This window comes from Ixodes scapularis, unplaced genomic scaffold (assembly GCF_016920785.2).
Source record: "Ixodes scapularis isolate PalLabHiFi unplaced genomic scaffold, ASM1692078v2 PGA_scaffold10__122_contigs__length_95168666, whole genome shotgun sequence".
Lineage (NCBI taxonomy): Eukaryota > Metazoa > Arthropoda > Arachnida > Ixodida > Ixodidae > Ixodes > Ixodes scapularis.
The window spans coordinates 12,318,487-12,330,840 of NW_024609836.1; positions in this window are offsets into that span (position 1 = coordinate 12,318,487).

Sequence of the window (12,354 nt, forward strand, 5' to 3'; positions counted from 1 at the left end):
AAAGTTCTTCATGCAAGAGCCGACTTCATGAAACGTTGTTGTGCCGCCTGAGAATTGGACACTCATTTATAACTCATAGGTATCTGCTTTCGGGAGAAGATCCACCTGTGTGTGATCAGTGTGGTGACAGGCTCACTGTTTTGCATATCTTGTGGCAGTGTCCCGGCCTTCAGTCTAAGCGCCGCATTCATTTCCCTGAATTTTTCCATAAGCATATCCCATTTCATCCTGCTCTCCTTGTGGGAGAGAATCCTCTAGTCTCTTTTGAACGGGTAATGGAATTTCTTAGCAGTATTGGCCTTTTACACCGACTCTAGCCTTTTGGTCAATCTTTTGTAAAACTTTTCCTTTAATACAATGATCCTTACAATTAGTTTGGCTCAGATGGCCTCGTAGCTTTTGCGCCATTAACCCCCAAAATCTCTGGTACACTGATTTCTTTGTTCCTTAAATTTAGCCAACACGCTAACGTCTCTGCTACGTACGAATTGATGGTAAAGAGTATTTTTCTTATTTATCATTTTTCTTATTTCTGACGTAACCCATGGTTTACGTGATTTGCGGGAAATATTTCGCTGTTGATAGGGGAAGCAACGGTCGTATATCATAATAAACTTATCGAGAAAGTAATCAAATGCTTCGTCAGCTGATACGCTAGACAACACCGCACTCCAGTTCGCAGAAAATATCTGTTCTTCAAAATGTTGCAAGTTTTTTGTGCTGATATTTCTAAAAAAAGACTGAGCAACATTAGTTTTTTTGCTGTTGAAATTTACATGACTAAACATAAAGATCGGCAGGTGATCGCTAATCGTTACCCCGATCACGCCAGCAAGTATCTCTGTGGTGGGAACGTTCGTTAAAAATAAATCAAGCAACGTGTCATGTAGAGGCGCTATACGAGTAGGCAGTGAAATAACATTAGACAATCCATATGACTGATACAGTGACAGTAAATCAAGCTGATGTTTAGAGGAGGTTAGCATGTCTATATTAAAATCACCGCCAAGATAAAGACATGATTTATTTTCACCAACAACCTTTAAAAAATTTTCAAGAAATTCAAGGAAGGTCGCAACATTCCCAGATGGCGGTCGATAGACGACAGAAAACTCTTTCTGTGAGAAGTATTAATTTTTTTAAATTGTTATGCTTTAGAATTATGTAAAGTACTTAAAACGACTAAATGGTTTTAATCTAACACATCACAAAAACCACGTGGTGAATGGTGCCTGCCATGGCCGGCCATGGGTCTGCCCGCCTGCTTGCCTGCACGCCGTCGCCTCTGCATCATTCTGCATGGCCTCTGCTCGTCCGTGCGTCGTTCGTCCGTGCCGTGCGTGCCGTCCGTCTCTGCTTTCTCCTGCAGCGTGTTCGATCGGCTTTGTATCAACCAAGGTGACGCATTACCGCCCGCGTGCTCGCATGCTTAGAGTGAGTTTGTGGAGCCGATGCGACTTAAGCTTCTAGCTCTGTTGCTTCCGTCGGGCTGTCGGGCTGCAATCGTGTGTGCACCTCGATTTTCGGTGAGATCGCCTTGTAAAAGAACTTGACTTATGACCCTGCGCACGACATTGTCTATGGATTTACAGATAACGGTGTTGAATGGTGTTGCAGATAGAGCCGTGGTTGTTGTGCTCTCTGAAATTTCCAGGAGGTGGGTTCAGTTCCTTGCATACACTGTTGTGCACACTTCAACACCGTCTTCTGTTATCCGCAGTCTCCTCATTCCTCTCATTGCGGGAGCTTAAGACTGTTGGCTTCACAGTAAAGGCTGTGGTCTGTGATCAGGGGGCTTCAAACGTAAGCTTGGCCAACCAAATTCAAAAAAGCCATTTTTGAAAGTGACAACAAACGTGTTTACTTTACCTTTGATGTTCCGCATCTCATCAAAACAACCAGGAACCATCTCCAAGCGCGCAAATTTCGCATTGAAAATGAGGTCATTGAGCAGTCCCATATTGTTGAAATTCATCGTTCTACCCATGAGATGAGGTTGCGATTGGCCCCGAAACTTACTGAGAGACACATTTTTCAAAACCCTTTGAGTAACATGAAAGTAAAACGTGCCGTACAGGTACTGAGTGCCTCAGTCTGTCTCGCAGTCCTATCCTTTGTTTATGCCAAGGAGCTTCCTGAGGCAGCCATGGCTATATACAGCTTATTTCTGCGATAGGATGGACCATGGGCGTACTAACCGGGTGGGGGGGCAAGGGGGGCGTCTGCCCCCCAGTTCTCAGAGCGGGGGTGTAAGGCATGTATTTGGCCCCCCTGAAACAGCCGCCACTGCGCAGGGCAAACACTGCATGGCCGGCGGCGCCCAAGGGATACCAAGGGCACCGCCCCCCGGACCGGGGGGGGGGTTTGTTTGCCCCCCCCCCCCCCCACTCAAGAACAAGTTGGTACGCCACTGTGATGGGCAGTCTTTTTGATTGTCTAAATAGCTCACAATCGAAGAAGACATAGGCAGAAGTTGCGGCATGCCATTCTGAAAGGAGAATCTGAGGTGCTCGATTTCCTTCACGTGCAACTAGGATGGATTTCAGCATGGAAGTTCCAAAGTAGCAGGTAGCCACAAATCATCATAGGGTGGTAAGTTACTATAGTGCCCTCATGCTCTGTTAGAAGATTTCAAACACCCATGACTTTAAGTTCTTACTTACATGATGCCGGCACATTGATACTTTAGACCCATGTTGTTGTAAAAAAAACTATCTCCAAACTCCGGTCTAAAAACATGCTTTTCGTGCAAGGCTCGTCAAATAATGAGGCGCTGGAGAAATGCAGCATTCTGCGTTAAGTCCTTATTTTGAACTCTTTGTTCGCCTTCCGCCCATTGAAAAGCATGCGGGAAGGGCCTTAGAACGCACCTGGTATCGCTGCGCCGCAGCGTTCTTCCGCATCAAAAAGTTCGTCTGCTTTCCTCGCCGTCACCATGGCAACGAACGCCGAATGAATAGAAGCACGCACGGTACCGCCGCGTGAAGCCAGCAACAGCTGACGCCATTTCACGAACGCCGTCTGCTAGCCAAAGCCGAACGCGGTGTGTCAGATCAACCGCCTCCGCCGGTGCGCCGCTAGCAAAGACGACGAAGCTGAGACACGCCGACGGCGATCGAGCAAGCAACAACACCGCGGGATGACTGCAGCGGCGGCAAAACAAAACAAATTGGTCGTTAGTTGTTTATACAGCAGGAGTTTAGTCTGCCAGAACATGGAGACATTGTTACCCACTGTAGATGAGCAATTTAGCCAGCGCGGTACAGCCGCTAGCCTGGGGTCTTTAACGTGCACCACGCAGTAGCGATACACGACCGCACGCCGGTACGATGCTCATCCAGATCGAAACGGGCAGGGGTGGGGCTCGAACCCAGGATCCCTGGGTTCGGCAGCGCAAGCTTTCGCTCCACGCGCGTCGAGCTGGGTGTGCGCTTTAGCCCACTCGGCCACCGATCCCCCCTGCAGCGGCGGCATTTATTCGGATCAAAGGCCGCCTTCGCCGGCGCGGTGCTAGCAAAGACGACGAAGCTGAGGCACGCCGACGGCGAATGGGCGAGCAACAGCACCGCGGGACGACTGCAACTGCGGCATTTATTCGGATCAAAGGCACGAAATAAGCAAGAACAATTTTTATTTGAATCGTAACACCCGATATCCAAGTTGGGGACCACATACCTTTGCTGGGTCTTTCCTGTGAACTTTTTACAGAGACACGGGGTGCCGCATTCAAAACACAGCTCCGTTTGCAAAATAGGGGGGCCCTGAAAAGGACCGTTTAGACCGCTACCAGAACCTATAACTGACGTAACAAGCACTTGACGAGCGGTTGGCGCATAAGTCGTCTTTATGCATGCAGGTAGGTGACGGGCTCAGCGCAGCGGATCACTCTAAGTCACCGGGGCCGTCAGAATCCTCGCCCTGTCTGCGTCGGGGCTCTAGATTTTGGCGGCCGCGGCGACGAACGACTGGAATCTATCAGTGTTTCCGCGCGCCTTGTCTCTCCTCCAAAATATGAACTTTGCAAGATGACCAGTGAAATGGTGGCTCTCGCGCCGTCCAGATGGAAGAGAGTATTTGACGTGGGCCCAGGTGCAATCCACCGTATTGGTGTGCGCACCAGTGTTCGCGTCGACAAAGTGCAGCTTGTGGTTGACTGTGAGGTGCGTGAAGCGAGCGTCATCTGCAAGCTTGCGATAGCCAGCCCAACAATCAGTGATTATTCTTGTTCCAGGGCGGACCCACTCGGCTATTAGCCTTTGCACGGTTTTAGCGTCACGGGCCTCCACGGGAACAAGAAAGCAGCACCCGCTGCAACGCGCCACACCGCCGAAAACCAACTGGCCAGGCCTTAAATACCCGCGATGGTACTTGTGCCGACCGAACATGCTCTCGTCTAGTTCTACAGTCACGCCTTCGCCACCAATCATGTCTGAATGCTTAAAGACGGCATTTACCACAATCTCCCGACAAAGGCTCGCCCAATCAGTTATTGTCTTACTTGCGATATCAGCCTCCCGCTGAACGACGGCGCACGGTAGGTTCCGGCATCCGGAGGATGATTTTCACGAGTTGGAGAAGCGTCAGGTGCGATCCTTCGAAAAAGGAACCGCTCGGTATAGAGACCTCGCCCCGGCACTGAACATTGACCGGCTTCCTCCTGTGCACCTCACGAGTCATCCACACACCGCACCTACCCCCCCCCCCCCCCCCCACCGTATAGCCATCCGCAGATCTAGCGCGGGCTTGCAGCTTGTCATCGCAGCTTCGCACTCTGGACACGCACGAATTGATTGATTGATTGATTGATTGTGGTTTAATGGCGCAGCAGCGACCAAGGCTATAATGCGCCAACAACTAGGACTATTGCTGAAATCAAGGTTAAAGAGAAGAAAGAGCTATAGTAGCTAGTAATTTAATAAAACAATGATCATGAAAGTACAAGCGCATAAGATGTGGCAATGAATACGATGAACTATTAAAATTATAGCTGGTCCAGGAGTCTTATATCCTTAAGAAAGTTGAAAACACACTTGTGTGGAATCAACGGCTCATCGCTGAGTAAAAGGGCGAGATGTAATGGTGTATGCTCTTGGTAAACCTTAGCAAAGTGTCTGTGGCGTTCTTGGTCATACAAAGGGCATACAAGTAAGATATGTAGGATGCTTAACGGAATGCAGCAGTGTTCACACTCCGGAGCATCCTCCCCACGCAAAAGATGCCCATGGGTAAGACGGGTATGACCAATTCGCAGTCGGCACAAAACCACCTCATAAAAACGCTCGCGGTGTCGTGCACTCTCCCATTCCTGAAGTAGTGGTTTTACTGCACGCAACTTATTGTTTATTTCTCGGTCCGCTTCCTCTTGTGACTTGCGTCTTATGGAAAATTTCAGAACATGCCTATAGTCTCTGTAAGGTATTTTCCACAGGTCGACTTCTCGATCCTTAGCAGTACTTGCTGCTCTGTCAGCATCCTCATTTCCGGCAATTCCGACATGTGAAGGAACCCAGCATAGTATTATTTTCTTCTTCCGTTTTGCGGCTGAAATTAGCCTGTTCCTTATTTCTATTACAAGTGGATTGCGATCATTTCCCACTCTGGCAAGAGCTCGTAAAGCACTAAGTGAGTCGGTGTAAACAATTGACTTGTGAAGCTTTTGTTTGAGGATCTTATCTGTGGCAAGGAGTAAGCCATAGAGCTCTGCCGTAAAACTACAGGCACTGTCATTTATTCTCCGGACAAGCTGCATCCCAGGCCCGATCACTGCGCAACCCACAGAGGAATCAGTTTTACTACCATCAGTGTAAAAACTTATAAAGTCGTGATACTGTACTTGGAGCTCAAGGAATTCTTGTCTCAGGACTTCGCGAGGAGTGTCTTTTTTGTTGAATTTCGTTAGCTCCAGTTCGCACTGAATGGGAACTAGGTCCCAAGGGGCTGCCGAACTCAAACACTGTACAACTGGAGGCAACACGTTCAGTCCTACAGACTCCGCAAAATTGCGAACCCTCATAGCAAGAGGTGGAACAACTGAAGGCTTGTTACTGAAGGTTCGTTCGTAGCGTATTCGTTCCATACAGTGTAAGGTTGGATGGTTAGGAACCGATCTAATTCGCATAAAATATGTGAAGCCCAGTTCAGATCTTCTTTTCTCCAGAGAGAGCTCGTTTGCTTCTGCGTATAGACTGAGAACAGGAGATGTGCGAAAAGCACCGGTAGCAAGCCGCAACCCCCGATGATGACCAGGGTCCAGCATTTTGAGAACCGATGTCCGAGAAGAACCATACACAATACAACCGTAATCAAGTCGGGATCGAACGACCGACCGATAGATACGCAAGAGACAAAGACGGTCAGCACCCCAGGACACATGCGACAGGACCTTGAGTATATTAAGCGATTTAAAACACTTCATCTTAAGGCTCTTGACATGCGGAACAAAAGTCAATTTGGAATAAAATATAAGACCTAAAAACTTGTGTTCAGTTTTCACTGGGATAGGAACATCACACATAGTCAAAGAAGGTTCGTGCAAAACTCCGCGGCGACGTGAGAAACTCACACAGACGGTCTTCTCAGGAGAAAATTTAAAACCGTTGACATCAGCCCATTTGACCAAGTTGTTGATTGTGAGCTGGAGCCGACGTTCACATATGGATGGATTACAAGACGATACAGAAATCTGCAGATCATCGACGTACAGTGAGTACTGAACAGATGGAGCTATTGCGCGGACAATTGAGTTCATCTTCACACTAAAAAGAGTGACGCTAAGTACACCACCTTGAGGTACTCCATTTTGCTGCGAAAATTCTCTAGAAAAAGTTGTCCCAAGCTTCACGCGAAAAGTCCAGTTTTTGAGATAACTCTGAATGCCACTTAACATTCGGCCCTGTACTCCTAAGCTGAACAGATCCTGCAGTATGCCATGGCGCCAGGTTGTATCAAATGCCTTTTCCAGGTCAAAAAAGACAGAGACACAATGCTGCTTATTTACAAATGCCTCTCGCACAACAGTCTCAAAGCGAACTAGGTGGTCGACTGTGGATCGTCCTGAACGAAAGCCACATTGGTACCTGTCAAGAAGATTATTACTCTCCAAATAAAACATCAGCCTTCTGTTGATCATCCTTTCTAATGTCTTCGAAAGACAGCTAGTTAGAGCTATAGGCCTGAAGCTGGAGGCACAGGCAGGATCTTTTCCTGGCTTTAAAAGGGGGATAATGACGGCAGCCTTCCAGGTCAATGGGAAAAGACCCTCGACCCAAACTCGGTTGAAAAGATACAAGATGAGCTCTAGTGTAGATGGATGAAGGTGCTGAAGCATTTGATAGTGGATACCGTCCGGTCCAGGGGCAGTCTGTCCGGACGAATCGAGAGCCATCTGCAGTTCGTGCAGCATGAAAAGAGAGTTATGAGGCTCTTGCAAACCACCGGTCGTAGGCACAATCTTTTTTTCTGCATGTAGCTTATGCCGCCTAAATGATTGCGTATAGTGTTCGGAACTAGAAACAAATTCGAAGTGCTCACCAAGAATGTCAGCCTGTTCGTCAAGGCTTGCAGGACATATTCCATTCCGGCACAAGAGTGGGACAGAGAAAGCGCCGTAGGAACCCTGAATTTTATGCACGCGGTCCCAAACTTCCTTTATAGATGCACTGCTATTGATTGAAGAGGCATATCCTCTAAAGCTTTGCCGCTTGGCTTGTCTTCGAATAAACCTTGCCTGGGCCCTTTTTCTTTTAAAACCAATCAGATTACTTGGAGTAGGGTAACGCCTAAAGATACCCCATGCACGATTCTGTTCTTTTTTTGCCTGGCGGCAGTCTTTATTCCACCATGCCTTCGGCGTTTTTGGGAGATGAGAGGACGTCATGGGAATGGCGATGATTGCGGCCTGTAATATGTGTCGAGTGATATGCAGAGTGACATCATCGATGGAAAGATCATCAAGTGATGAACAAGCTAAAACTGAAGAGCTGCTAAAAGTTGCCCAGTCAGCCCTCTCAAACTTCCAACGAGGGGTACGCGTTTGAAGACCAGCAGGAGGACTGTTAAACTCTAAAATAATTGGAAAATGGTCACTTCCATATGGGTTTGGGATGACCCTCCATGAAAAAAGCGAGTATAGTGAAGGATGGCAGATAGAAAGGTCGATGGAAGTAAAAGTCCTGGTCGCTGAACTAAAGTGTGTGGCTTCTTTAGTGTTAAGTAAGCACAGTCCAGACTTGGACGTAGTTCAACTACTCTACTCAAACTACATTAGTTTAACTACTTTTTCGAGTAACTTGGTAACTTTCAATTACAACTTGATTTGGGTAATTGGTAGTTTAATTTAACTACTTTTTTAGGTAACTTCTACTCAAATTACTAACTACTTTCGAAATTATATAATGCTAATTTTGCCCATCACGAAAGTTTGAGCGCAGAAATGAATAAGACGCCGGCAGATGAAGTGGCATTCTCGAACAAGGGGCCCCCTTGTTCGGGAAGGCGTCCTTGGGCCAAGGTGGCGACGAGCAGCCAAAACATAACACCGGCACGCACGAACGCAGGAAGAGATGCTTGCTGAACAAGCCTTGGTCGGGTAATGACCTAATCCGGTAATGCACGCAAGCGCTGCTTTCCAGCTGCAACCGTGAAAGACAGGGACACTCTGAGAGTTGTTGTTTTCATGCTGTCTGTCTTTAGTGAGTTCTGACTCAAGCGGTAGGTTCCACGGGAGGCGCCACTGGAATGACCTCGCAGCTGGGCGCCTTGTCGTCAGCGCATACGCCTTTGCAAAGCCGGAATCTCCCGCGCACAAACCCTGGTACGGATAATCCGTTCATGGGAGCACGTTCCCGCTTACAGCTGCAACTGTATACGAGCGACGATGCTTGTTCACGTAATCCTTCGCGTCCTTCCGACCATCCATGCCTGGGAGACCTCCTCTTTGTTAAAAATGATTCAGGCGAGTCAGAATGTTGTAGTCGCCGGCGAGGATTGCGAGTTACCCTTGGGAGATCCTTTTGTTGGACCCAATTTTTTTTTTCAGTAGCGTAGCACTAGCACTAGGACGTGACGCGCAGTCGTCCGGATGATCTCATCGTCGTGGCGCGAGACTTGAACCCTTGACGGTCTGGTGCACTCGCCCAGCGTACTCTCAGAACGACGTCGGAATGAAAAGGGGCCAGTCATAACAATCTCAACTTGACGAAGAAGAAAAAAAGGAGGTAAGTTTGTTATTAAAGACCCTCTACCCGAGGCAAACCTCACAAGTTTCGTCATGGACTCCTAAGATGCCGACACTCGCTTACCCGACCCCACACGGCCTGTTTCACAAATTCAACGCTGCCGTTCCATCCAGCCCGTCGGCGGAACGTCTATTTAGCTGGGCTGGGGACGTCTTGAGAAGGAAAAGGGGAAAACTTTCCTATCAAGAACTTTGAAAGTCAATTGCTTCTGCGAGCGAGTAAACTATTTTGGCGAAAACGCAAGCCATAAACAGACTGCATTTATTTTAGGCTCGCAGGGTTTTTCATTGATCAAAACTGCTGTTCATTTTGCTACCACAAATATATAAAAAAGTAACTTCGAAAGTAACCTCAAAGTAACTCGTTACGTTTTACAGTAGTTAGTAGTTTACTCAATTACTATTACGAATGCGTAATTTCTACTCTACTCCAATTACTTTTGGCGCCGATACTCACTAACTTAACTTAACTACCTTTTTTGAGTAATTTGTACATGTCTGGCACAGTCCCGTGGAAAGAAGAAAACGTTCAACAAGTGCTCCTCTAGCATCCCGTTTACCACTCCCCCACAATGGGTTGTGTGCATTAAAATCACCTAAAATTAAGTATGGAGCCGGGAGCTGACTAACAAGATCCTCTAGCTCTTCGTACTGCAGCTGGTATCCCGGTGATATGTACACTGAACAAACAGTAATCACCCGGTCTAGCAGTATTCGGGCAGCCACAGCCTCGAGAGTGGTGTAAAGAGCCACTTCGGCAGATGGGGTTGTGCGCTGGGCAACTACAGCAACACCACCAGACGCCACAGAGGAGTGCAACCTATCTTGTCTAAACACTTGATAATGGCGGAGTACATTTGACCTAGTTTCTTTAAGATGCGTCTCCTGCAGACAGAAGGCAGCAGGGCGGTGTTCGTCTAATAAAAAAGTGACATCATCATAATTACAAAAAAGCCCACGACAGTTCCACTGTAAAAACAGACATGGTGAAGATTAAAACTGGAGGTTAAAATTAAAATTATAACTGGCCTTTAGGACACCGCAAGATAACTAAGTGGACACTTGCTTATGATTCATTTCTAAAGGGACTACGATCCCTTTGGGGTGCAAAATTGTAGGAAGTTTATTTTTCTTTTTCTTTTCTACGACCTGAAAAGGTACTGATGACTCAGCACCTGAAGGGACCAGGTCGTCGTCAGAGGGTGGTATGCTCTCATCCATCATTTCATCTACTGACTGCTGGCTTGCGGTCGAGTATGCCTCGTCCAGCTGGCCAGGCTTTCGAGAGCTGGTCGAGGCGGGAGTGGGCAAAGCCCTGCCTCGGCCTGAAGAGCGAGCAGACGACGAGGGTGTCCGCTCCAGCTCCTTAGAGGAGGTGGTCCGCGACGGACCCTCTTTAAGGACTGAGGGTGGTGCGAGAGGCACCACCCCTGATGCCTTTGGAGGGGATACCTCCTTTGGTGCCATGGTGTCCATTGCCTCCTTTAAGAGAGGCGCGGCAGCACCATTCAGGCACTGTGAACCTTTTGGCTCCAACGACAAACGTGGTCGTGGAGCCGACCTTGGGGGGGCAGGGGGTGTCGGTGGGGCTGCCAGGTCTTTGGGACAGACCTGGGTTCCCACCGAGGTTTTCGGTGACACGCCCCCTGTGCGTGTTACCGTAGCGAAGGATCCTTTCTGTAGAAAAGAAAGTCGCTTCCTGGCCTCAGGAAACGAGATGTTTTCTTTTACATTGAGGGTAATTACTTCCTCCTCTTCTTTCCATTTTTTACAAGAACGGGAGTAAGCCGCGTGTGGTTCGCCGCAGTTGACGCAGTGTGGTGGGTTTGAGCAGTTGTCTGACGGGTGATCATTCTGACCGCACTTGGCGCACGTGGTCTTGCCCCTGCAGCTCTGGGCACTATGGCCGAACCTCTGGCAATGGAAACATCTCCTGGGGTTCGGCACATATGGCCGTACTCTACAGTTCAAGTACCCAGCCTTGATTGACTCGGGAACTTTGCTCAACTCGAAAGTCAAAATGACATGTTTTGTTTTGATCTCTTGCCCCTCTCGACGAAGGGAGATTCGCTTTGCAGCGACAACTCCTTGGTCACTGAGGCCATCTACGAGTTCATCTTCTGTACTTTCGAGGAGGTCATCTTCAGAAATCACACCTTTTACTGTGTTCAATGTACGGTGGGGAGTGACTGTCACTTTATATTCAGAAACTGGATTTAGTGATAGGAGTGCTGAACTCTGTTCACTGGTTTTAATCTCAACGAGCAGATCTCCGGATGTCATTTTTTTGGCAGAGAAGTTCTTTCCAACAATGGACTCAAGTGTTTTGGAAACAAGGAATGGTGACAGTTTCGCCAAAGGTTTCTCACTCTCAGAGTGCATCACAAGGAATCTTGGAAATTTTTCTGCAGTCCTAGTAGTATTAATCGCATGTACTTCGGTGCGGCCCCTTTTGGGGGGCCGATCAAGAAATGTTTTTTGTTTAGTACCCATAGAGATGGGAGAGAATTTCGGTGCCCCGGGTGCACCACCCACCACGGAGCCCAACGCGGGGGTAGGCAATGTGCCATAACAAATATGGCTTTGCTGACAACATTACACTACCAGTGCTGCCCAGGCACTATAACCTAGTGTGGATCCGGACAAGGGGTCTATCGCCACCCAAGGTTAGCCCTTGCCGCCAAAGAAGGTGAAAAGGAATAAAAGAAGAGCAGAGAAAAGAGAAAGATAAGAGGGGATAGTAGAAGATGTGGCGACTGACTGAATCATCCTGGTCGGGCCAAGCCAGGACACCCGTCTACAGGAAGCAGGGGCCAAAGTGGTGTGTTGCCTCGCCCGGAGGGCCCCGAAGGGTCCAAACCTACCCCGGGCTCAGCTCAACCACCAGGATGCCCTTTTCCCTGGACACGGGCTCGCCACGCACAGCCAGACGTGGGTGGGTCTTAGCCACTTTTACTCAGGGTCTGTGGTGTTGTCAAAGTGGCTAGGGTCCGTGGTGACGCTACTCACCAAGCACCTAGCACCTAAGGTGTAGGCGCCCCCTGCGGAGCTCGGGGTCCGTGGAGACGCCACTCTCCAAACACCTGCTCTCACAGGTGCCCCCTGCGGGGGGACACGCA